Source organism: Phascolarctos cinereus, unplaced genomic scaffold (genome assembly GCF_003287225.1).
Source record: "Phascolarctos cinereus isolate Bilbo 61053 unplaced genomic scaffold, phaCin_HiC Scaffold_2;HRSCAF=192, whole genome shotgun sequence".
In the NCBI taxonomy this organism is placed as follows: Eukaryota; Metazoa; Chordata; class Mammalia; order Diprotodontia; family Phascolarctidae; genus Phascolarctos; species Phascolarctos cinereus.
In genome coordinates this window covers 114,267,108-114,295,027 of record NW_027555625.1, presented here as the reverse complement: position 1 = coordinate 114,295,027, position 27,920 = coordinate 114,267,108, and the positions used below count along the sequence as shown (strand labels likewise).

Here is a 27,920-nt window from a genome sequence, read left to right as displayed (position 1 = left end):
TTTTATTTTTAAATCTTGATTTAAAATACTCATCACTCAGTAGTACATATTTTTCTTGAAGAAGACTGTGCAAGACAAATACATAGCTGCTGTGCTTATATTACTATGGTACATAAAACATGAGGGACAAAACATAGCAGAAAGAGTCAAAATCCATTCCAGTGATAACCTCTGTTACTGCCTTTCCTTGTGTCCCCTATTTCATTTCATTACACTGTATTTATTTTCTTTTGGGAAAGGAAATTAAGGACCAAACAGCTTTCAAGATGCACTTTCAAAAGGAGTACAGTTCAGTGTAAACTGGTACCTAGGATTACCTAGCAAGGGTTCACATTTAAAAGAAGAGTCAAGACATCTCTCTGTATTCGATACTAGTACTGAGTATTCTTTCTAATGATCACCTTATATATTATAACTACATTATTTTTTCCTTTCTTTTTAAACTTTTATTAAGCATCTACTTTGTGTCCTGTGCCAGATGCTAGGAACACAAATACAAAGACAAAAAAAAAAAAAGAAAGAAAAGAAACTCTCTGCCCTCAATGAGCTTAACGTTCTACTGGGAGCATGTACATAGATGAGTAAATATGAGATGATATGAGGAGGGAGAGACACTAACAACTTGAGGGGGAGGGGGAGTAAGGAAAGGTTTTGAGTAGGAAGTGTCACCTGAATCACACCAGGAAAGAAGCTAAGAATTCGAAACCAAGGTGAGAAGAATCCAATCCAGGCAGGCACAAAGAGACTCAAATGCCTAATTTAAGGGATACCCTTAATAGGCCGTTTTGACTAAAATAAAGTTACGTGTGGATGTCTGCTCATTTTTATAGTTTCTTATTCCAGCCAACTTCTAATAATTTTTTTTAAATTTTGAAATGAAGAAAGACTTGTATTCTGAATGAGATTATAACTTTACTAAAGTTACATTCTTGCTTACCTTTTGTTCTTTTAAAGCCAATGGAAATGAAAACCAAACTTTGTAGAAATTCCAAAATCACTCTAGCAATTAATAATGATAATCCATGCAGAAGGCATTGTAATAGAAGCAGGTATCAGCAGCACATCAGTCTTTCTGTCCTTGTGGATCTGGATTCCAAAAGGAAGAGCTCAGGGTTGCTATATTGTCCTGTAGATGTCAGTTTCTCTAGGGAAGGCCTTAACCACCTGGTGTTGGAGGGTGGGTTATTAACAGCTGCTGAGGCATTAGGCACATGGTTTGACTACTTGGACAAAGATACCAGAACCCCTAAAAAGAGAAAAAAATATTGTACTTAATATCTGTACTTGTGAAATTATCCAGATACTTCAGCCTTAAAAATTGAAAGAAAAAAAGTGAAAAGCATTTCACAGTTAAAAACCAAAGCTCAGCATGTTTTTCTAAGCATTCTTAGAAGTACTAAGAATCTTTACTATGTATATGTGTTCATGAAAAAAATAAAAATAATTTTAGATTTCTAAATGCCTTTTGGAGGTGGCATAGTAGATAGAGAGCCAGTCCTGAATCAGGAAGACCTGAGTTCAAATTTGGCCTCAAATACTTACTGTGTGACTCTGGCAAGTCACTTAACCCTGTTTGCCTCAGTTTCCTCATCTGCAAAATGAGTTGGAGAAGGAAACAGTAAACCACTCTAGTATCTTTGCCAAGAGAACCCCAAATGGAGTCACAGAGAGTTAGACATGACTGAACGACAACAAAGATGTCTTTCATACAATAGGAAGGTCTCTCATTTGATAAATTATATGCTAAAAAAAAATGTTAATGATAGAAATATGACTTTTTTTTGCTAACTTCAGCTGAATTCATGAGCCACTTATTGAGATTCAATATAGTTCATGACTGGTCCATTGATATAAAATACAAGAGACTGTCTTGATTATGGATTCATTTTAATGGCTTCACCCTAAAATGAAAATCTGAATGTGTGGAAGAGAGATTGTTAATATTATAGTTTTCAAAATGTCCAATTCTGATAGAAAGGAAAACAGAAATAGTATCAGAGTAGAAGTTTTAAAATATAGCAGGCCACTACAAAGGCATGAATTGAGCACAGTCTGAAAAGGCCAATAATGTCTGTAACAGCAAATTTGAATTTTAGTACCACTGTATTGAAATTTTAAAGAACTCATTTTATTTAAAATATGAAATCAGTGTTCATATGTGTCATATGTACACATTTTGTCTTTGATATTGTTATTATTAAAATAGAAAACTTTACAGAAGGTTCTATACCATGGTCTAGCCTCTTGAAAGAGAGAGAGAGAGAAGAGAGAGAGAGAGAGAGAGATATGTTGGAAAAACTACTAATCTCCTCTAATATTGTGGTCTAACCTGTAGTTGAATCTCAGTGTATCTAGGGCCTGTGATTTGAAGTGTGTGAAAACTTAAGACCTGTAGTCTTAGAGTTGCTTGAAGCCTAGAGAGGTTAAATGCCCTACCTGGTATCATGCTGCTAGTGCCAGAGGTTGAATTTGAAGTCTAGTTTTTCTGACTCTTAAATCTAATAGGTTATGCTGTCTCTTATGTTTTCTCCCAGTTGGTATGTCAATTTAATCCCAAATCATTACAGTACAGTTCAAGCATAAGATAAGGCATACTTATCTTGCTAGTAACTTTTGTGTTAGGTACTAAAAGTTTTATATTCCTAACTAGTTTAGTAGATCATTTAAAAAAGACAAAATGATGTCACATAGAAAGATGATGTGTGTCAACCAAAATTAGGGTACCTGAATTGCTTTTATGATACCAACAAAATGCATTCTATTTTAATATTCCTTTAACTTTAAAGAATAGTCATGTTATATTCCCAACAGAATTTGATTTAAAGCTACATCTTCTTTTGTCAGTCTCACCCCCTCTTCAATTCCCTCTTTTCATGGCTATAGGATTTAAACCCTTTCAGTGAACCCAATATTTTCCTGAAGTTTAAAAAATTCAAAGCATATGAAACTTAAGGGTTTGGGGAGCAAGAAATATCAGAAGTTTCTCTTTTGGAACACTACCTTCTTCTAGACCCAGGCTTTCCTAGCTGCTTATTGCTGGCGCATACAACCCATTATGTATACAATGAAACCTTTCCAGTTCAGGAAAAGAATTCTTTCTTGCATAGTGATCCAGTGCCAGAATCCTCTGTGATTTAACAGAGAAGAACATGGGGCTTTTGCAGTCCTCCCTAACAGGTCCTACTCTACCATTGTGTTGTGTTCCCGGGGTAACTTATTTATTCACTTACCGCGGGGAATTAAGGACGATATCTGTCCACTGCAATTGCTCTCATGGTTTGGACATATTAACCGGGTAAAACAGTTGAGTGACAGAACTCTTATTTTCTGTCTGCCCTGTCTCCCCACCCACTTTACCACCACCCCTACCTTCCTTCTTATTAATGGGACACCATTGCCGAATAGCCAAAGGCTCAGGGTAAGGTTCAGCAGCTAGTCTTCAGCCACCCCAGAGCCATCCCACTGACCCTGACTTTGCCAACCCCAACCCCAGCTGTTGTTGGTTTTCGCGGAGTGTAAATGCCCTGTGCAGGACTTGCTGTGCTCCAGTCTGACTTGTTGACCAGTCTCAAGTTGTTGAATAGCTCGAATACTTGTCATATTTGTGGTTGCGCTACTCAGCAGGCTTTTCTGCGCTGTGCATTAGCAACTGCCTTTTGTCACCCGCCGCTTTTTGCGGAGGGGGTGGGAGGGGGAGAAGAGGGGGGAAGCAGGGAGATTATCAATGAGAGTTACAGTTCCTTTGGCTGCGCTACCATCTCCTTGTGAAACTTTTTTCTTTGCGTCTTTGATTGCCACTACCAGAGGAAATAAAAGTAGCGACAGAGAGGGAGATGCTGTTCAGTGCTGCCACACAGCATCTCCTGTACTTCCTCCTCTTCCTCCTCCTTCTCCTCCTTCTCCTCCTCCTACCGCGGCAGCTACAGCCCTAGCTTGGTATTAGCATATCTGATCTCCCGGGACAAAGGCAAATGTAAGTGATAGCCCAGAGCAGGGCTCCTCCTCTTCATTGGCTCAGCCTCGGAGGGGCCTGTGCGCGGAGCCTCCAGCAGGAGTCGAGCTGGGTGCTTGGGGGGTGGGGTGGGGGGGGGGTTAGGGTGAGTGGAAGAGGAAGAGGAGGAGGAGGAAGAGAAGAGGAGGAGGAAAGAGGGAGGAGGAGGAGGGCGGAACGGAGAGCAGAACTGGGCGGAGCGTTTACGTGAGCCAGAGGGCAAGGAGCTTGCGAGAGGCTTCACGTCACTCTTGCATGGCAAGTGGTGGGAGCACGGGCTGCGCTTCAGTCCGGGCTTCCCCCCCCCCAACCCCCGCCCCTGCCCTTCTCTCCTTCCTTCTCCGACACGGCTTCATCACACCCCCCCCACCTCCACTGTAGAATGCTTCTGGCTCACTGGCAGAGGACCGCAGAGCCTTAGCTCTCCGTCTCCCCCCTCCTTTCCTGACGCCACCCTTGGGTCCCCGGAGCGGAGGGGCGCTGTATGGAGGTGGTGTAGCCTTAGGAGTGGGCGGAACCCCCGCGTCCTCCCCCACCTTGCCCTGATGCTGTAGTCCTCAGGTGGGGCTGCATGTGGTAAGTTCAGCTGGACCTGTGGTCCGTGTCTCTGTGAATGCGTGTGGTGCAGGGAGCAAGCGATCCAGTGCGGACTACCCAGCCACGGAAGCTGTAGGCACTGGGACCTGGAGGGAGCGAGGAGCCGGAGTGTGCGCGGGGAGGGAGGAGGAGGGGTGGGGGCGCTGGCCAGAGAAGAGAAGGGGGGGGCTATTTGTACGAGAAAAGCCCGAGTCCAGAGCAGGTAGGAGGAAGACCTCGCCTAGCCTTTTTCACTCCCTGTCGCCTTAGGCTTCGGCGCCCAGAGGGCCAGCGGACGGACCTAGGAGCCGGGGAGGTTGGGGGGGGGCGGGGAGGGTAATGGACGGACAGACTTGGACTGGGGTCAGGAAGGGGGTCGAAGCCCCAGCTCGGAGCTGTGGGGCAAAGAGCGTGGAACTGACCTCCTTCAAAGCGAAGATGTGCGGGGGTTGTGTTATGAATATGTGGTACTTTTTTTTGGAGGACTGTTCCCCAGCTTCAGGGAGGCTGCACATTTGCGAGTTTCCATAGTCTAGTTTGCATACAAGTTCTGTGTTGTTGGACTGCGAGGTGCAGTTGAACCTTTCTTTGCTTTTCTCTTGTCACTATATATATATTTATATCTCAAGCCCTAAGTTCCAAGGATATTGGTGATGTAATGTTAGGTGAATTAAATTTGTCTTTTCAAAAAATGTGTTCACCTGTTGTTTTAAACATCACTCTGTGGTTGAATATTAGGAATCTAGACTTCATCACCATGTTGACTACCATGTCTAAATAGGAATAAAGATTTGCTGGTACTGATCTTTGTATCGTTAGGATGGAAGGTAAAATTAGAGAGCCATTACATGAAGCAATTACTTATCCAGAAAAAAAATACTTGATGAGTTTTTGTTTGTTCTTTCTTCATTTTAACCTTGGATATAATACCCTTAAAAAAGGTATCTACAGACTAAGAAATGAGCAGTTTTATGACTTTAAATAAAAGCAGTTTCATAAATAGCAAGCTTGGTTTTATGTTATTTTTTTTTCTTGATTCAGGGTGGTTTGGGGAGCTGTTCTAACTGATGTTACAAGATCTGTAAAAGTGAGTTCCTGTATTGAGTTGGGAAGTGGGCAGTCAGCAGCTTGAGACATCCTGAGATTCTTCCAGTTCTCAGTAAAGTTGTTTGTCTGGAGGAATATGCTTATTTGCTTTTTCAAATAGTGTTCTTAAGGTTTTCTTTCTTTCTTTCTAAATATTGCAGTATGTTATGAAATGCTCAGGCAGTACTTTAAAAACTTAGAGAAGTTTTAATACAGAGGTTTGCTTAATAAGCAGCCATTAAGTATATAAAAGTAGCTATTTGGGGAGTAGTCACTAATATAAGTAAGCATGAGAGTCTCTGCAGTCTGAGAAAATGACAAGATCCACTTGACAGTACCAACAGTACCTCCCACCATACATGCCCATGTACTTTTGGTACACTTAATTTAGATTAGTGACCAGAAGGCAGCTGCTTGTTAGCCAGGAGTCCACATTTCTCTTTACCATTCCTTTACTACCATTCTTTTCTTGGTTTACAAATGTTTGTGTTCTTTTGATTATACAAGAGTTAGCCTGTGTAAACGTAAGTGCTGCTGCTATGCAGGTGAAAATGCACACCTTTAAAAGAAAGACCTCAACTCCTAGCTCAAATGAGAAAAATGTACAGACTTGGTTTTGGATTTCTGTGTTATCACTTCCTTCACACAGAAAGCTAACAACAAATTTAGTAAGATTTATCTTCCACTTTACTGTTTGGGGTTTCTTGTGCTTAAATTCGTGTTGCTCATCATTGCAAACTGTTGAAACTAATTTTTACCCTCTTTTTAAACCCCTCTCCTTAACAGAAATATACATGCTGCATTGTATTATAAGCTTTTAAATTTTCTTTTCTATTATATTTAAACCATTTGAAGATAGCTTGGGTTTGTTTTTTGTTTTTGTGGTGGTACAGACAGAACAACTCTATCCCTTAGTTTATTAGCATGGGTAAGGGGATTAGCAGTTTCTGTGACAGCCAGGTATACAGTAGGTATCCTAGGGAACAATTTATACTTACCTTATACTCTTGGTAAAAGCTGCTTTGGATGACTTCCTTTAAAGAATTAAGAGAAATATCGTTCTTTAGATTTAATGAACCTTTTGACTTTCATTGACTAATTTTGCTCATTAACGTTTATTTAACTTGAAAGACAAAACATGTTATTCAGTAATCTTGTGTTGAATCAGAAACTAGTGAGACTATATTTTGATATCCTAGAATTTAGGGGCAAGGGAAAGAAAGAATGGTAATTTATGCACCTGCTCTTTTAACAGTAATTATTGCTTTAAGAACAGGAAAATGAATTTAGGGATAAGAAAAAAGTGATTAGGGAGATTGGACAACTAAAAATTCAGAGCACTGAAACATTCAGTTAATGTCTAAAATATTTTTAACAATAAATGTCCATATAAATTAGAATAAAATTAAAAATTTCAAACCAGTTCAGATTTACCATTCATCTAAATGCTTTATGTTTTATTAAGTATGGTGTCAGCTCAACAGACTTTAATAACTTTTGTTTCTTTTTTGTAGTTTGCTGTGATTTTCCAGAAACACTTCTAAAAATATCAAAACTGTCTTCACTTTCATTTGCACAAAAAATGTCAAGGTCATTTAAAATACATTATGCTCATAAAAATATGTGCATCTACTTGGTAGTATACATTACCTTTTAATTCACTTTTAGAATTTATTTAAAGTCCTTTTGCTGAAGAAATTTTACATACGGGGATTCATGCTTGTGGCCATGGTACAGAAGGAGACAGCTCCAATTGCAATAGTTTCTTGGCAAAAAAAATAAAAGCAGTGTCTGATTACTGAGTCCAAAGATCATGAAGTATACTGAAAGCAAAAGAGGGCAAGGTCCAGTTTAAATGGAGACAGCATAGCAGTAGGGGCAGAATCCAGCATAGCAGGTCCTCCTACTAATTAACACTAACCATAGGAAGTAGAAGCTGAACATTTAAAATAAGTCAGTAAGGCAGTGACATATATACCAGTCACATGTGCTCTATCCCCAGTTATTCCCTTTAAAATAATTGGGTCTCTCTGAAATCATAACTACTACTGCTGATAAATGAAATTGACTTCTGAAAGGATTTCACTCTTGTAGATATTTTAGTTTGAAAACTAAGGAGACAGACTGCCAACTGAAGTTGCTTTCTTGCTTTCTTCCATCTAATCTGTAAGATGGGGGGAAAAAAACTAGTCAATGCCGTTTGGTGTAAAAAGCCAGATTCTTTCTTCAGATGCAGACGATGAGAACTCCTTATGTATCTGAAGGCAGAGTTGGGCCCTGTAGCATCACATCATCCATTGTGTAGAGCAGTGTCTTTCTCCATTAGCGCTGCTTTGCAGTTCATTCTTTGTATGATTCTGTGAATGGCATATGTCAGGCCAATAAGACTACATTCATATTCTGAATAATAAATAGATGCCTTGTTTCCCCTTAAAGATCATGAGATGAACAAAACATGCTTACTTCTATAAAATAAATATTGGAATAGAAGCAGATTATTTTTAAAAATTTAAATTATCAAACCTAAATAGAGAATTTTTATTCAATATAATGGGAAAAGTAACTTAAATGTACATAAAGTTTCTGTTATTTTGCTGTTGGTAATTTCATTTTATTTACAGTTTTTGTGATCAGAAATTGAAAGGGACCTTAGATTAACTAGTCCAATTAGTCTTATACCCTCCTGTGCCTAAGATAAATGGAACTTAAGTACAAGTAAAGAATTTAATTTTCTCAATTATCTTACCTGTCAGGATTATCTGTAGCAAATGCAGTGTTTTATTTTAATATACTTTAAAAATCTAGCACAGAATACATTGTATTGTGCATTCAAACTGCTAGGGATCTTCAGTCAAAAATGTGACAAAAAACTATTGTTTTTTTAAGCTCTCAAATTTTCCACTGTTAGTCTGCTTAAAACTCTTATTTCACTGGAAGAAGAGATAACAAAATTTGTTGACCGAACTGGGCTAAAGAAACCCCCAGAATTGGAGGTAAACTATGAGGATACATTGGAGTAGGAGTTGGAAGGAGTGAGGAGGGCATATTTAAAGTCGACATACAACTGCTACAGCAGGTCTGACCAGTTTTAAGTGCCCAAAGGCAGCTTTGTAGTTACTAACTGTAGGTAGCAGCGAACTGAAATTCTTAAACTTAATTCATGTGTATGTTATTTTCTTCTTCTTTCTCCATAAATTCATGGAGTTAACATTTCTAAGATATTTCTTTCATTTTCCTAAAAAAACATCTTTGAAGTTATATTGGAAAATAATCCTAGTGTTGTTCTGCTTTAGTTTTAGAAGGAAAGGATTCTGATTCTTGTAGAAGAGCAAAGAAATTGAAGGTTTGGACTTCAGTATGTTGAGCAAGAGTAAAATGTACTACCTGACTATTGTATAGTTAAAAATGCCTACTAGTAAGTAACATAATGTCACTTGCTGCAGATCAACCTTTAGCCTCATGCCTTCCTCCTCTCTCAGGCCAGCTGCTTATCATTCCAGTCCATGCAGCAGTTACTAGGGCTTTGAACAGTCTTACTTCAGTACCCCACCCATGTATTTGAAAGTATTGCTTGAGTTAACTCTTTTGGGGGAATCTAAAAATCTCAAAAATCATCTCTGTACCAAGCAAGTTTGCATAATGAATAAATTAACTAGATGCTAATCCTATGTTGAACTAGCTTAGCTAATCTTTAGTTGAATTTTTCCCCTTGTTTTATGAGACATGACAGAATTTGTTGTTTGTCAGATGGGGATGGCAGTAAAGGAGAAATTTCAGTAAATATTCACATGAAATGGATATGACATAGGAATTAGTTGAGCAGAATATGACTTGAAGCCAAAGATGAAACAAATTTCTTTTTACATTTCTTGATTTTAGTTCCATTTGGCCATTGTCTCTTCCATACTGTCTTAAAAAAGAGACTATGATTTCTCCTTTTATCATCTCTAGCAAAAGTCATTTCACATAGTGATAGTTCAGACTAACCATCTAGATTATGGTTGGTTATTAAATGTAAAATTATGTACCGTATGGAATAGTTTATTTTAGAAGCGAACTTCTACCTAGAGATGACATGGCAAGACTGAAGTATCACAAGATGTGGTAAGTTGAAACTGGATAGGTTGAAGGCAGCTTTTTCATGCGGCTAATAGGGCTTGAATTATTATTTAAGTAGTAGTCACTTTCCTTTAGTGTACAATTCTTTTTCTTTAGCTGTTAGGGTTGTACTTGACTCAATTATTTTACTTCTGAGTTGTAGTATAGCCCTACTGGTGTTAAACATTCAGAACACCACAGGTACTATTATCAATACTCAGAAGGCTACTTCAGGGAGAAAGATATCATGTCTCCAGATGGGCAGTAAAATTACTGAAAAACGGGTGTTTGCTCTGTATAATGCCATGCATTACCCCAAATTTTCAGATTAGATCCTTGATTCATTTATACAGTTTGTGAACTACTTATGTTTCTAATATAAAGTTGAAAATCTACTTAGCAAAATGTTGTCATCTTCCCATCTTCTAGGAACAATTAAATAAGCTAAGCATTTATTTTTATTTGGCTGGAATAAACTTTATTTCCACTGGACAAGTGGACAAGTGATTATAAGTTCACAATAGTACTTTTTCCTCTTTTGAGTGTCTTTCAGTAAATTTCTTGATACTCGTAAATTATATTATTCAGATTATATGTTATAGAAATACTTTTTCTCTTTGGCATTCCAGAATCAGAATATGTATGGTTCTACTTACTAAATAATTCACATTTGTCTGTCTTTTACCTTTTCACTTGTGAAGATAAAAAATGAAGTACAGCATGTGTCTATGAGAATTATTTTGTATCATATCTCTGTACAGCAACATGGTATTCAGAATTTGAAAGCAGGGACTCTTCAAAACTAACCAGAAGCACCTAAAACAATTTTAAAATACTTTCATGGATATACTTCGTGGTGTAGCTTGCTTATTTTCATTACTTTTAGTGGCAAACAGTTGGATAGTAAATAGAATTTAGAGGATAAATTAGGTTCCTTTGTTCTAAGGTGTCATTTTCGTATATATGTGTATACATGTGTGTGTATATATATTTACGTATATGTAATTTTAAAAAGATTCCATTTGACTCTTGTTTATTGTACAGTCCCCCTTTTTTAAAAAATCCATTACATTTTTTTCAAAGTTTTTGGTTCCTTCCCTAAGAAGTTTTTTTTTTCCTACAGGCAGTGTTTGTCAAGGGTCTATAATGTGAGGGGAAAAACAAGGGATCTTTGGGGAAAAGATACTATAGAAGGGTTGAAACAAAGATCCCATCCAAGTAATTATTACTACAGCAGAAAAAAATTTTCCATTATACTCAGAGGCATCTAAGCTTCTTTGATGTACACATATAACTTTTGGGGGACTACACAGGGTAAAAGAAAATAGAAGCTAAAGATGTTTTAACTTTTAAGTCTATTTACTAGATTTCCTCTGCAAAGCAGTGAAAATAGATTCTTTAATTATCTAAAGCTGTCTTATTTTTTAATAGAGTAAACACCTTTCGGATGAAAAGTGACTGATTAATATATTTTCCACAACTTTGTTATTACATATAAAGTATCATATACCTCAGTTTATAATTTTACTACATTAGTGTTACGTTATATATGCTGCATATATCGCTGTCATTTTAATAGGTTAACTACATTGTAGTTTACAATTAAACTACCCCTTCCTATCATCCTTCCTTCTAGAGTTTATCATGGCAGCAGTGTCTGAAGAAAGCAATATTTGTTCAGCGTGGTGGTAGTTTACTGCAATGAAAAGATTATTTAAGGCTACCAGAGTGGTACAAATTTAGAGTTAAACTTAGAGAAAATGTTTTGTGACTGGAAGTTGACTTCAGGATTGTTTCTTGTTGAAGTCCACATGGCTTGTCAGGGCACTGACATTTGTCACTACAGGTCTGGTTGTCTTTTGAGAAATGTTTCTGGGATTTAAAGTTGAGTTTGAAACATCGATAGTATTGTTAACTGACAGCACATTTTCCTGTTTGAAAAGATACATACATAGCATAATCGATCATTTCTGCTTGAAAATGCCCTCCACCCCTTACCTCTGTTTGCTCAGCTCTGCCACAATAGAGTTTGGGAATGGTCTTGAAATGAGAGTTCTTTTTTTGTTTTTGTTTTTTGAAATGAGAATTCTTTGGGATGTCTATATCTAGAGCTCTTGTGAAGCATCATCACCCTTCTTAAGAGAAGGGAAATCTGCATTGTTCTCCCGTCTTCTCTCATGGCTGGCTGTCAAGTGCACTCTGGCAGATTACAGAGAGGCAGCCCAAACTTGCTCAGCATAAGGGCAGCATATGCTTGTTTACATAGAGCAGTGCTTTTCAGGGTTGTTGGGTTTTTTTTTCCTTTAATTTGTATCTGGCTCCTAACACAATGCCTTGTACGTCAGTGCCCAAGAAATGGTTAAATGAATGTCTCGAGAGAAGACCCTACCAAGAAGTGGCTTCAGTTTTAAGTGGTCTAAAGAGTACCATTTAGTTTTTAATATGCAGTATTTCGTCTGTAGGTTTTGGTATTGGGGTGAGTTGATACAAATTCAGAAGCAATAATCCTACTCATCCATCGACTTAAATGAAGGTGTATGTGCTGCAACCTTTAGCCAAAACTTTTAATACAGGTAAAGGACAGGGCAGAGATGAGGAACCTGGGGCCTCTAGGCCACATTTGGCCCTGTAGGCCCTTGAGTGTGGCCCTCTGACTTCAGTCAGAGCCCCAGGTTCCCCACCCCTGGGATAGGGTCTGGACCTATGACTTCACTGGTATAGGGAACTCCTAGGTGAGGATACTCCAGTCTACCAAAGCAAGTTGGTATCTTCTTTGCAGTTTATAATCCTAGAGCGTAATAACTTAGATCACCAAGAGGTTAAGTGACTTGTCCAAGGTCCCACAGCCAGTGTATTTCAGAGGTGGGACTTGAACCCATATCATCTTAGCTTCAAGATCAGCTTTCTATATGCTACATCATATGCCCTTTCTTTAAGTAAGTACATGAATTCTTAATGTTCCCATCACTTTCAAGGATAGATCAGTGACAGATGTTCCCATTTTGGGGATGGCAAAACTGAGTAACAACCAAAAGGAGTCTTTGAGATCGTCTAATCCAGCACACTCATTCTGCAGATGAAGAAATGGAGGAAGGAAGTGTGAAGCGCTTTGCCCCATGGTCATAGAATAGTCTGGGAGCAGAGTTGGAATGAATCCTGATTTCTAAGGTTTTGTTCTTTTCACTAGACCACACAACTTCCCAAAGAACTTGATTTAGCCAAGACTTCATAAGAATCAAAATTGGAACCTGAAATGCCTCTAATTTCTAGATTTGTTCCCAAAGACCAAAACTCATCTTAACAGAGGAATAAATAACATTTCTAATATAAATAGTTACTTAGTGATATAACGTAAAATCTTTTTTCCTCTTAATTATTTAATCAGGTAATAATTTATTCTAAACGTTTATTACAACACCTTCTGACACTAACAGACATTGGCTTACTAAATGTAGTTATTTCAAAAACTTTTTCCAAAGAAGAGGTCATGCTTGACAAACTTAACAATACGTTAGTTGCTGTTTTTAATTTAATAGAAGCATGTGCTTCCTCTAAAGACGGCAACCAGGAAGAGATTTTAAGTGTGGACTTGAAGAAACAAAACAGCAAAACTTCCAAATGTCGAAAACCATAGTGTCTTGCTTTTAGTTTGTTTAAAAACTGATTGCCTGACATGTTTTCAGGTATTTGCAGGTTTAAGAAATTGTAAAGAAAATGGTATGGGTTGTTCTTATGGATCTCAGTTGAAATATGGTGTCTGATCATTAATAAACAGCTTGCTTTGCCCTCCGGGCCTCAAATAGTACAGTATGCAACAAGGGAGTGCAGGCAAGGCACGAAGATGGAAACAGTAGTATCGGATTACAGTTTCAAAATATCACTGGAACACGTTAGCTGGCTTTACTCTATTGACTGGCTTTATAATTACATTGCTGATTTGTTAGGGACGGCTCTGCCTTACTTTCCAATTAACATGGCTGTTACTGCAGGGACCTCAGAAATACTGGATGCATTTTCATTACAAAGAAGAAAAAAAGTGCTACACTGATCTCTGGTGGAATTAGGTGTTCTATTAACAAAGATTCTGAATCTCTCCTCTGGCTGTTCCGAGGATCTTTACCAGATCCTTACAGTAAACCTTTTTAATAATGGAGGGGAAAGGATCCCTATCCAGTGAGATTGACCCGTGTTTTTAGCATTTACTTCATGCCAAAGGCAAGGATGTTTGAGCTATCACGACTTTAAGCTATACAAATACCCCTTTTCACCTTAGCCTGCTCTGGAGTCTCACTAAATATCCTCACCCAGGAACTTTGCAAAAACAGTCACAGCTTTTGAGCCAACTGCAGCACACCCTATCTGTTTGTGCATGACTGTGCTAAAAGCCATATGTACTTTTATTAGCTTCTCTCTGTGACCCTGCCATCTTTACCCACTACAACCTTTCTAGGGCATTGTTTTTAATTCTATGCTGTGCTTCTTAAAAAGAACACACTATTTGTTTCTTTGGCTAATTAGACTTTAAAAGGCTTCTTTTAACTGTGTAGAATGAGTTTGCCCAAACCCAAATTTCCCCTAGCCGAAATGGGATAATTCTTTTCCCTTCATGAAGCAGTTGTGACAGCAGACTTGAGAGAAGACCCAGGGTTTTCACCTAGAGAGCAGTTATTTCTTCTGGTGCTTCCTTCCCTTTCTTTAGGAGGAGTGGCAGGTGGAAAAGTGTCTTTTTGTCAAAGGCAGAGGCTCTCTAGCCGAACCACCTCATGAGCCATGACCAGTTGTTTTTGTTTTTTTATAAGTGCCAGTCAGTCAGTTGAGGTGGAAACAGAAAAATGAGAATCACCTTCTGTGTTTCAGAAGCAGTGCCAACACAATTCCTGGCTTAACTCTCTCAGGTTTGAGCCAGCCTTCTTTTGTTGGGGAAGTTTACCACTGTTAGCCCTTCATTAAAAAAGTTTGGTGGTAGTGGTGGTGGTGGTGGTGGTGGTGGTGGTTGGTTGGTTTTTTTAGGAGGGTTACAAAATTACTTTTTTCACTCAGAGGCATTCGGTCCAATATATACCCTCTCCCCTCAAAAAAAAAAAAAAGAAAGTGAAAGAATGCATGTTTCTTTATTCCGTGGGTTGAAATCTGTGTATAAATATATGTTCTGTGGTTTTAGCTGCACAGGATGTCAGTGAGGAAGTAGCCACTGCCAACCTTGCTTGAAGACACACTTCACACAATGGCTAGACCCTCCTACTTTTTCTTTCCTTTCAAACTCTGAATCCCACTGGATAAATCGCTGCATATGAATTGTTGAAGTTCATATAACTTACTTTTAATTGATCTTCTTTCCCTACCCTTTTTTTTCAGATTGCAAGATTTCTCATAGTACTCTTAGAAGAACCTAAGTGCTCTTAGAAGAACATAAATATTGATTTTATGTGTGGAGCTTATGCTCTTTTGGGCATAGAACTTTATACCATAACTGAAGAGTCTGGGGCTATGGTTTCTTTTAAAAAAAATTTATTGATATTCTATGTTACATAACTTTTAATTTCCAAATATATCCTTCCTCTCTACTTCTCAGAGAGCCTTCCTTTTTAACAAACGAGGAAGAAGAAAGCAGTTCAGTAACATTAATAAACATATCAGCCAAATCTGACAGTATATGCAGTGTTATACAGTCATAGTCCCCCACCTCTGGAAAGAAGAAATGTTCATTTTTCTTACCTCTTAGGAGCCAAGTTGGTCGTTATAATAACACAGGGTATAGTTTTGTTGTTGTTGTTTCTTCTATTTATACTGTTGTCATTCTGTATAATGTTTCCCTAGTTGTGTTTACTTCACTTTGTAACAACTCATATAGGTCTTCCTCTTTTCTGAATTCTTCAGATATATCATTTCTTGTGGCGCAGTAATATTGCATTATGGTAGCTAGCTGGTACAGTGGATAGAGCACCAGGCCTGGAGTCAGGAAGACTTGAATTCAAATGTGGCCTCAGACACTTATTAGCTATGTGACCCTGGGCAAGTCACTTAACCCTGATTGCCTCTGTTTCCTCATTTCCACAAATGAACTGGAGAAAGAAATGGCAAATCACCCCAGTATCTTTGCCAAGAAACCCCCAAATGGGGTACTAAAGAGTGAGATACAGCCGAAACAACTGAGCAACAACGAAGTGTCGCATTACTTTTATGTACTGTAATTTGTTTAGCCATTCCCCAAACAATGTTCCTAGGTCTTTGGTACTACAAGAAGTGCTACTATAAATGATATATGATAAATCCATGAGAAGTACAAACCAATTATGTATATTTTACATATATACGTATTTCATATAGAATTTTTTTTGACATAAAATGAGATCTTTCTATCTTTGACTTCCGTAGGTTAATTTCCTAGAAATTTGATTTCTGAATCAGGGTGTAAGACATCTTGTTCAATTTCTTAGAATAATTCTGCTTTCCAGAATGATTGAGTCAGTTCACGGCTCTACCAACATGCCTGACTTTCCCTTGGCCTGTAGTTTCTTGAAGTCCCCTTTTAAATGCTAGACATTTTTCTTCAGTGCTATTGACTTAATTTTTTTTCTTTAATTTTTAGTCTTCACTTTGTAGATACTGGGAACTCCTGGAGTGGAAAGCCCCATACTACTGATGCAAATTAGTACCTTATCTGAAATATGTAAAACTAGAGTATTCCCTAGGGCACTGATTGGTTACTTTTTTAATAGCATATTTATTTGCAAAATCTTCCATACCTCTGTGTAAGCTGTCATGGGAAACAGAGTCAGCTTCCTCTCTGTCTCCTCTTCCTGATCTTAAATGTTGGTGTTCCTGTGGTTCTGGCCTCAGCCATTTTCTTTATTGCTTGGTAAACTAATTTATTCCTTTAGTTTCAATTACTGTCTTTACATAGATGATTTACAAATCTGTATCTCCTGCCCTGACCTTTCTCTCTAGCTTCAGACCTGTATTTCCCACCTATAGAGAGGATATTTCTACCTGAATTATAGAATCTCATATTTAGAGCTGTAAGTGATCCCAGAGGCCATGTAGTTCAACTCTTCACTTTATAGATGAGGAAACTAATGCTCAAGTTAAGTGACTTGCTCATGATAACATAGCTAGTGTCAGGTAGGATTTGAAACCAAGCCTTCTATATTCCAAGTTCAGCATTTGAACCATTTTACCTCTGCCTCTCCTTGGAAGTGTACTGCCAGGACTTCAAATTCATCATGTCCAAAGCCAAATTTACTTATACTACTTCTAAAGCTGTTCCATTTTCTGACTTTACTGTCTTTGCTAGTGGTACCACCAGTAATTCAATCATTTGTGCTTGATATCTTCTTTTTAACCTCACATATCTAATCATTTGGTAAATCCTATCAGTTCTGCCTCTGGTATATCTGTTTCTGACTTATCCCTGCCTCACAAGGCCTACTGCCACAAGCCAAGCACAGGCCTCCCTGGGTTAGGCTTGACTTCTTCCCTCTCTTTCCTTTCTAATACATCCTTCCCATTGCTATATAAATCTTCCTTATGTCCGGTTCTGATTATGCCATTTCTCTGCTCAGGACAAGTAATAACTCCCTGTTGTCTACTGAATAAAGTTCAGACTCCTTAGTCTGGTATTTAAGACCCTCCACAACCTATTATCCCTCCCACAAATGTTATTCTCCTACTAAACTGGACTGCTCAATCTCGGAGGCATCCTGGTACTTGGAAAATGTGCTGAACGTGGAGTCATGAGACTTAAGTCTGCGTTTCTGGAGCTGCCACTTAATTGCCTGTGTTACCTTAAGCAAACCACTTAAAGTCTCTGAGCCTCAGTTTCCTTATCTGCAAAATCAGAGGGTTGGGCCAACAATCAACAAGCGTTTATTAAGCACTCATGAGGTGCCTGGTGCTGTGCCAAATGCTGGCAATACAAAGAAAAGCAAAACTACAGAAAGAGCTTCCACTTTAATTTGCCTGCATACCAATGGGAGAGGAGAGAGAAAGCCTCAAGTGGCTAAATCTGTGTAATTTTGGATGTTTCATCTGGCTCTAAATCTGTGATCTTAGGACCCATCTGCGTACCTCCACTTATCCTGTGTCCTATGCCTAGAGTGCCCTTCTCTTCCCATTTCTCATCTTTGCCTGCTGAAATCCTTCCCATCCTTTAAGACCTAGATCAAATTCCCTCTGAGGGCCTTGTGGCCCTCCAGCAAGTTAATTATCTTCACAACTACCAACACAACCTCCACCTCTACCTTTACACACCCACGGACCCTGCAAGGCACTTGGTTTGTACTTCCCCTGAATTTATCGTATATCATTTTGTATTATAATTGTGTATATTGTGTTTTCCCCTAATAGATTGTGACCTCCATGGAGGCAGGGACCTTTTCTTTTTCTTTTTTTTTTCTTTTTAATATTTATATGTTTTCTACTGCCTAGCAGTCTTCTCCCCATAGTAAGTACTTAATGAATATTGAAGTCGGTGCTTTCACTTCTTCAGTTACCTAAAGCAAGATTAGATGAAACCCTTGAAAATTCAGGAAGCAAACCAAACTTCATTCTTAAGGCACTGAGAAGGTTATTTAATGAGTCTCTCCTGACCTTCATTTCTGTGATAACAAAAATGGTGCCTCTTCCCTCAGTTAAAAATGTTTTCACTTAGATTCATATATAAGGATTCCCAAAATTCCTATTAGGTTATGTTCCAAAGTATTATGAGACAATTGCTTGGAATCCAAATGGTATTTCTCTGTAGTAACAATGTCATAAATCAGGGGTCAACAAATCTGACCCACTACCTCTTTTTGTACATCGAGCTAAGAATGATTTTAACAATAAAACTTTATTTAAAGATGTAAAAATCGTTCTTAACTTACCAGCTGCCTGTGGGATTTGGCCCTTGGTTATAGTCTGCTCGCACCTGTTTAAATAGTATGTTCCTAGGCCAACTTATCGATGCCTGTTTAGCACATAATTTACCTGAAGTATAGTAAAATAACAGTAATACATTTAACTATCTCTTAAAATTTTTCAGAGTACTTTATTGACCTTATATTGTGAGGTTAGTAATGAAGATATTAATATCTCCATTTTACACGTGGAGAAACTGAAGCTCAGAGAAGTCTAATGACTTTCCCATAATCACGCAGTTAGTAAACTGGTATCACTGAACTGTTTGTACAGTCTAAATCCAGCACTATGGTTGCCATAGCAAGGGAAGGAGTAAAAAGGCTCTCTCCTATGCCCACACTTGTTATTTTCAACTTAAAAACCATGTTGGGAAGTACAGAGTCATACATAGATGCTAATGGTGAGTATTGAATAAGTTAGGATAAAGCATCTACTAATGAAATGTTTCATCCATTTTCAGAGGAAACCCAGACTCAGGCTATCCTAGACAATTTAACACCAAAGTTTTGGGGTTTTGGTGGGGAGAAGTATCTTCCTTTCCTTCCTTCTCTATTTCTTACCATCCCAGACCACCAGAGATAAGCAAGATGGTGAAGTGAAACTAGGCATCAGCATATGCTTCTGGGGGAGGAGGGAAAAGAGGGAAATCTCAATTGCAGCAACAGGACAGGAGGAGAAGGTTCTATAGCCATCAAGTGCTTTGTAGGGAAGTATAGTGGAAAGAATACTAAGTTAACTCTGAGTCAGGAGACATGCATTCTTGTATTGGCTCTGTCACTGCTTGTGTAAACTGGTGTGAACTTGGACACATTCTTAACTTCTCTTAGCCTCAGTTACTTCATTTTTAAGAAGGGAGTTGTGTGGGAGTAGCTGAAACCATCAAGTGGAGGAAGGAGGTATATAGCACCACAGCTGAGACCACGTTATTGGGAAGTGAATGAGTACGAAATGTAGACACCATGCTGCTCTAAAGGCTTTACAGAGAGAAGTAAAACTATCTGTTGGCAACTGGGAAACTGGTCTTGGTAAAGAAGAGTTCGAGTCTGTAGTTATGGCCCCTTGCAAATCATATGGGGCAAAAAATTTGTATTGCAAGAAATCCTCTAGGATTTGCACTTTTTTTTTTAAAGTTTGAAAATGCAAGAGGTACAGAAGATTCAATTTGAGGATTAGATGGAAAGGTGATTTGTGGCTGCTGTGTAAAAGTGGGATTGTCAACAGGAATGTTTCAAAACTTGTGATATGATGCACCACCTTTTTTCCATCCATTTGATCCTCCTCCTGACAAGTATTATGAGCGAAGCAATGAAGGTTATTTTGCTTTTGATTGTCATCATTGTAGCTATTGGAGGAGAAGCTGGTCAAGATAAAGATAGCTCCTTCAAGGTCCAGAAGGAGATACTCTTGCTTGAAGAGTAGGGGCTATGGTAGGATAAAGTCCATGCCCCTCCAAGGCCAAGATCCCCATCTCTAAATAGATTTAGACCTGCTATTATATCTCAGTTCATTTGTTTAAAAAATTGGATGTATTTCTAATCTTCTTGCTCGAAATTCAGATTCCGGTTCTCTTTCAGGTCCAAGAAGCAGCTAACCATAGGCCGTATCACCATCTATAAAGAGAAGCCACTTGGCTTCTAGAAGGTCTCGTAGGAGTGATGTCTTAAAAGAATGCACCGAAATTAAAACTTAACCTTTTAGGAAGAAAATTATTTCATTTACATTATTATAAGGTATTTTATGATGTCTCTTCAGTATAAATTTAATCTGGAAGAGATGTGTCAAACAGGCCCACAACACTGCAGGAACCATAATAAAATAAATATAAGTGGGAAATAGTTAACAAATAGATAACAATACAGTAGAACATAGATAATGTTAATATGTGGTTTTCTAAGTCAATATGCTGCAGCAGAGAGCTTTATGAATATTTAGTGGCCCTTTTTTCTATTTAAATGTTTGATACCATTGGGTCAGAACAGTTTTGATCCATCTGATAATCAGAATACATCTGAATTGTTTAAGAGCTCTATGAATTCGTATCTGTAGAGTAGCATCAATTTTTTGGTTCTATGTATTTTAATATCTTGAGATCTGAAAGTGTAGAACAATTTTTATTGGCATATTTAAGAATAAAAATGTATTTGGTTTTTTTTTAAGTGGGAGAGGGCATTAGACTGGATAATTTCTGTGGTGCCTTCTAGCTTTAAAAGCCCATGAATCAAAATTTCCTATGCCTTCAGCTATTCAGTCTCTTTATATAGCTTAACATTCATCTGAGATGATCTAAATCAGAAATTGCCATGAAGGCTCCTTAACTGTGCCTGTAACCAGGCCTGTGTGAAAGCAATGGCATTGTGAAAGCTTCTCCCTCTTACTGTTAGCCCTGTAGTAACTCCTTACTGTTGACCCCTCTTTTAATAAATCGGGACTAAGTTATTATCCATTTCATCTCTAATAACCCCTCTGTCAAACAGGTGTTTACTTGGTCCATGATAGAGTGCCTATATTTATGTCCTTAGTAAGTTTTTTAATGAGTTGCATTTAAAACCTTTAAACTAAAAGGTTTACCTTTTACTAGGATTAACATGGGTTTCCAAACTCAAATTGCAACCCAAATTAAGTTCACCAAAGGTGACCAAAGGGAAAAAGAAAATAAGTCTTCTCCATGCCTGACTTCTTGGCCAAGGACAAAGGACAAGTGACATGAGGGTTTCTTTTTGTTGTTGGTGGTGGTGGTGGTGGTCAGGGAAGAGCAAAGAAAAGCTAGGCTCTTCCCTCCACCACTGAGCCCTCTTGATGGTTGTAGTCCTTTCTTCTGTCAACAGTTACACCCTAGAAATACTACTGCACCATAAGAAATAATGCATCATAGAGAATACAGAGGACAGGGGAAGGCGTATGTGAGCTGATGTAAAGTGAAATAGAAAGAACCAGGAAAACAGTATATGTGATGGTTACAACAATATAAATAGCATAACACTAAGGAGAAAAAAGAAACTGAATGATATGTGATTATAATGATTAAATTATCAAACAAAGAAGACAAAAAGCACCTCCCTCCCTTCTTTAAAAAGATGAGGGACCATGAGAATGTAACATTATGATACCAATAAGAATTTTATGAAAACTAAAAAAATTAAATAAACACCTTAGAATGCACCTATTGTTATCACCATGTAGACTGCAGCTGCTGTCTTTGGGGAGAAGAACTGGTACAACCTAGATTACAGTACTGTTTTTGTATTGATTCATAGTTTCAGAGTTGAAAGGGACTTGAGTGGCCATCTAAATCAGCCCATGTTTGAATGACACAAAGGCTTCAAGTTGCAAAAGTTTAAATGGGCGAATGTTGAGGATGGACTATATTTTGTTATTCTTTGCACTTAATGTCTTCAAAATAATAGTTGTAGCTGAGTTTAATCTTTAAACTTCACATACTCGATGTGTGGCGATCCAGCTTTTGCATGAAAGCATCCATTGAGGGTGAATCTTCTGCCTCCCAGAGCATGAGTTTCTGCATCTGAATAGTTCTAATTATCAGAAAGTTTTTCCTTATATTGAGCAGAAATTTACCTGTCTGCAATTTGCACTCACTGTTTCTAGTTCTTTTTCATTGGACCAACCAGAACAAATCTAAATCCCTTATTTTTATATGATAGTCCTTTAAAAACTTGAAGATAGCAATCATGTCCCCACTAAGCTAAGTGTAATCCGTAGTTCTTTCGGGTTATGGTGTTGTCGTCTTAAATCATTCGCCTTTCCTCCTCCTGACATGCTTTAGCTTGTCAATGTTTCTTTCTAAAATCCAGAGTGAAACACAACTGTACTTCACTTGTAGTTGTAGAGTCAATCTTCAATTTTCACAGGTGTGTGTCATTCCTAAAAAACAGTACAAAAGTAAAAAATATGAATGTTGATATATTGCACATATGGGAAATAAGGGGCTAGATTCCTGAGACCACCAAAAACTATAATCCCTAGAGATTGCTGAAAATGTACTTTCTGCATATAATTCTTTGTAACAAAACATTAATTCTGATAATATGCATTTTTCCTAACATAGTAATCATGAAATAACCCATAAAATGCAGTACATAAAATAAGATTGGTAACACACAAAACATTTTTTCTCACTAGTTATTCTCTAGAATTCTGTGACCTTCTGTGCTAACATCACAATAAAAAAAATTGACTTCAGACAATATTCACTTTTCATAACACATGAAATCTGCAGTACTATAAATACCATACAGCAAATGAAATTCCTAAAACTAAACATCTTTTAACCTGAATCTTACCTGACACTGTGTCAGATGACAGTGTGAAGGCACTGTACTGTATGCTCTACTGCTGTAAATCTCTCTACCTTGGCTGCCCTATGAAAACCAAGGGAGAAGTTGCTGGGACTTTAGTTTTTGCTGTCAGAAGACTCCGAGACTGGTAAGGTTTCCCTATTACCTTAGAGCCCAAAGGACTTTGGGACTTTGCACTATGATTTGGGGGCATAATTGCAACACAGAACTTGAGTTTTAAAGGCAGATAATGAAAACATGCAACGAATGCACAGAGAGCTCTTCACTGTATATTGGTAGGGTGAACAAGACCAGTGACGGACCCAGTAGGATACCAGCCTTTCCACAAACTTCTGTGTATCATGCCTCCCATTTTTGTCTTTATTGCCCATAGCTGCAAATGTGCAAGTTCTTAATAAAATGACACAAAGGCTTGAAGTTGCAAAAGTTTAAATGGGCGAATGTTGAGGATTGACTACATTTTGTTATTCTTTGCACTTAATGACTTCAAAATAATAGTTGTAGCTGAGTTTAATCTTTAAAGTAAATGTGATCTATTTGACTTACGTTGGAAAGTCATCCTCATTTGGTATCCATTTTAAGGTAGCATCTAGAAAATTATTTGGAGTCTTGTATATTTAGTTTATGGTGTGTACAAATCTATAAAACTGAGTTTTCTACCCTGAAATTGAGAGAGAGAGAGAACATTTAATCAGACCAGTGATTTCATGTTCCTGGTAAGGAACTTCCTCTACCAATGCAGATTGACACCTCTTCAACTTGAAGTCTAGGAGAGTTGACTGGGACCTTGAGAGGTCAGTGGAGAAACTTTAACCTTGGTCTTCTGGATTTCTAAACTAGCTTTCTATTCACCGTCTTATGCTGCCTCTACTTTGAGAGTAGGGTATATCAATGATAACCAAATATGTTCTGTTTATTATTTTTACTTGCATTTACTTGGGGAAAATCTTGAAGAAATAGGCACTGGTAAAGGGAAATGGTTTTGCTAGCATTTGACAAGGATAGATCCAGACTTTAATATCGGGTTACTGCAGGATGAAAGAAAGGCAGGAGACCTTTAGCTAGGCTGCTCAACAAAAACTACCGAAGGGCTTTTGAGTGGTGGTTTTCCATGCCAAATTTCCACTGCTCTTATAGACAGATTGCCATTTATTTGTACTTGTCTCGCCCAATAAAAATCTCTGACTCTGAAGGCTTGTGGCCACCTTCTGTATGCCTATTAAATCCTTGCTTAACCATCGTAGCTCATGACCATTTACAAATATTTAGAGAGCTTTACTAAGATAGTGGATGGTGATGTTGGGGACACAATGATGAATAAGACATGGCCCCATGGAAGTTAGTCTCTCCCTTCTCTAAACTTTCCTTACTGCTTCTTATCTGTAGTGATTTGGGAGCTAACAGGGACTTTAGAAATCACATAATCAAATCTTGCCGGAAGGCAATTAGACACTTATATCTTTCTTCTTATTGTTTCATTGTCTTCATGTATATCTTGTCTCCTCAGCTAGTTTGCACAACTCTTTAAGAGCAGATACCTAAATCTGTGCTTTTCTGACACCCAAAACTCATAGCACTGTGCTTTTACACATAGTGCTAAATAAATATTTATTGAACTGAATAGTTATGCAGTAAATATTGATTGAGGGAGAAAATGAAATGAAATCCTACCTTCCAACTCTAATCTCTATTTTGGTATTTGTAGTAAAGTTAGCATTCTTAATTTAAAAAAAAAAAAGCTAAGTTGGAAAGCATGTTGTTGCCTGTAGAATTTTAACATTAGGTTTCTCATTCTTTTCACAGTGCCTGGAAAACTACTTTACAGAAGTCCACAATTTCCTAATACTATTTGCTTTTTGGGAGAAAGAGATGAAAAATATATTGAAATGTTTTGTGTTTCTTGATGGTTAAATTTATAATTAAAGGGTAGGGGAATTATGTAGAAAAGTTATTTTTTATTCCTAATTAAACCATTTTCCTTGCCTTTAAAAGCACAGTTTGGTGATTATAAATCATGAGTAATCTTTTGTAAAGTTTGTGTAAAGAAAAAAATATTTTAATGGATTATTGTGCCTTGGCTTCAAGTATACAGCACACATGTACAAAAACTTAGGCATTTGAACACTAGACAATTCATATGGTCCTTTCCAATCCCAGCCCCCAGCCCACTTCCAACTTAGCCCTAAAGTCACCAAGGAGAAAAAATTTGTAATATCAAAGGCTGGAGGAGGGGTTCTTAACCTGCGGTCCATGAACTTGTTTTTAAAAATATTTTCATGACTGTATTTCAGTATAATCAGTTTTCTTTGTAATCCTGCATATTTTATTTTATGCATTTGAAAACATTTTTCTGGGAAAGGGTCCACAGAGTTCACCAGACTGCCAGAGGGGTCCATCATACACAAAAGAAACCCTAAGCTAGAGAATTAGATACGGAACTATGGGAGTTGCAGGATTATCAGGCTTGAGGTTCTTAGATGACAGAGAGTGGGAGGGGGGGAGGTAGGGCAAGATGCTGCAGAAATTTGGGAATCAAGAAATCTGGTAAAGTTTGCCCTTCCGATCTTGTTAATACTTCATATGTGTTTCAGTTGCCAGGCCTTCAAAATCAGAGAGCTTGTAGAAGAGGAAAGAGTCTCTCTCTCCGTTCTCTGTCCTCCCTCCCCCTTCACTTCCTCCCTCCTTCCTCTTCTAGTAGAAAGTTCTTCAAAAACTTTGGCTCTGGCTCCTGCTTGATTTTTATCCTGTCAGCATTTCTGTTCTCATCTCAGATGAAAGGGCACGCGCCACTACAAAATATTTATTAAAAAGCAACAAATATTGCATTTTGTCGAGGGGGCTGAGGAAGGAGAGGAAAAACAGGCTTCTGTGGAGTAGTGTTAAACCTCTTCAGAGCATTAGTTACCCCCAACTCCAGGCCCAGAAACTCTTGGAAACTGGCCAGAATGTTTGGATTCATGCCCACAGGTTCTTCAGTTGTATGGCTTTCCTTTTTTTCTTTTTTAAATTGTATACTGCTTAAGGAGGAGATCATAAATGCAAAACCCTATGGGGAAATTTATCCTTTCTTAACTTGTTTTAGGTTAAACTTAGGTGCTTGCATCTTCCTTTCACCTCCTAAAATTTTCCCATATATTATGAAGGGTTTTTTGGAAGAAGGTATCAGTTGTTAAACTTTATTTTTATTTTTGCTTTAGAAAGAGTTTTTAAAGCAGGCTTTTAGGGGATGCTTAAATTGCTATGTCAGTTTTTAAGTAAAAAATAGCTGGGGAGAGACTGACCCTTCACTTATTCTCTTCTATGAATATTTTGCTAAACTTGGAATTAAAATCACCCATTTGTAGTATTTCTAAGTTTGCTAGAGCTGATTTCTGTCTTCTTACATTACATGCTATACAAGTGGAGGAGCTCTGAAGATTCATTTGTCAGAGGTTCTTATTTACACATTTGATAAATCCCACCAGATTTGATTGGCCTGTCAATTGCTGTTGGCAGCCTTGGCCTCCAGTGGGCACAGAAGTTAGTTGTCTAAAACTCTAAAGGACACTGTCTTCCCCCTACCCTTCATTCAGCTTGATCGTTCTTATTAGGTCTCTTAAATCCAAACTGTTTCTTACCTGCAGTAATTAGAATAAATAAACCTTTATGAAATGTTGGATAGCTGTAATTTATGGAATGGCGGTATCTTTGCTATTTTAATTGCAAATTAAGATCTGCTTTTTTTTTTTTTGGTGAGGCAGTGGAGGCTCAGTGACTTGCCCAGGGTCACACAGCTAATAAGTGTCAAGTGTCTGAGGCCACATTTGAACTCAGGTCCTCCTGACTCCACGGCTGGAGCTCTATCTACTGTGCCACCTACCTGTCCCCAAGGACTGCTTTGTTCAAGTGTGTTTTCCAGCTATGGAATTGAGATAAATTCTGGAATAATTGCATGGCAATGAGCAACTTAAACATTCAAATCCCATGGAGTCAATGAGAATTCCAAGTGAGATGAAAATTAACCAAGTTGTATGTCTTTTCAAATACATTAAATTTGTAAGAGGCGGCATGATATAGTGGATAGTGCACCTGCCTTAAAGCCAAGAAGACATGGGTTCAAATCACCCCTCTCACACATTCTGGCTTCGTCACCCAAGGCAAGTCACTCAGCCTCCCAGTGCCCGAGGAGACTCTTCAGATTGTGAATTGTGGGAAAAATGGCCAGCCTGCTTTGGCAAAGGGAGTTTCCTCACCCAGTATTTGCCTATAACAGTTAAATCACAGGACCAGTTTTACCATCCCTATACTATTAAATGAGTATACAGAATCCTATAGATTAAATATCTTTCATACTAAGTTGCAGGGATTACATAGGAGAATTATACAGTTAGGGTACACACCGATAAAAGTAGAACACTTCCCAGAGTAAATGTTACGATTCTTAAAGTATATTATTACAAGTTGGAATAAAAAACTTGTCCAGTACATAGCTCAAAACTGATAATGGAATCAGTGGAACCATATAATTAGGTATACAAATATTTACTTCGAACAGTTGTTCAGTAATAGATCTAATTTATGTGGGTTATAGTGTTTCATAATGTGGAACACACTCACCTCCTTCCTAATTAATACATAAATCATGTAAATATACTTCAGATGGGAGAAGCCCTATGCAAGTATGTATATAAATGGCATTTTCAACAGCTAACCAATAGTAAATATTTCTGCCACATAGTGGATAAGAATAAGTAAAATCATTCCCTTTACATGCCCTGATGATACCTTAGCAAAAAATTTCTAACAGGGATTGAAATTTGAATCAAGAGGTCATCCATTCATTATCTTTGTTAAAGTTTATGTTGACTTGAGGTGCAAATAGATTACAAATTTACATAGTACTTTCTCATCTGAGAAGTAGTTCAGCATTCTTTACAGGATTCATGACATACTTTTGATAGGTACAGCTGGTTTTATTC

At 37.8% G+C, this 27,920-nt stretch overlaps 1 protein-coding gene across 4 annotated transcripts in view; it reads left to right on the top strand.

Annotated features, from left to right (window-relative positions):
• Positions 1-27,920, top strand: part of SERTAD2 (SERTA domain containing 2) — a 145,451-nt gene that overhangs the window by 104,551 nt on the left and 12,980 nt on the right. The window contains exon 1 of one of the 4 annotated variants that reach the window (XM_020985438.2): positions 4,207-4,567. The exons of the other annotated variants lie outside the window; for them this stretch is intronic. The gene's annotated coding sequence lies outside the window, so the exon portion shown is untranslated. Of the gene's footprint in view, positions 1-4,206; positions 4,568-27,920 lie in introns of those variants that run through there. 4 annotated transcript variants of the gene reach the window in all.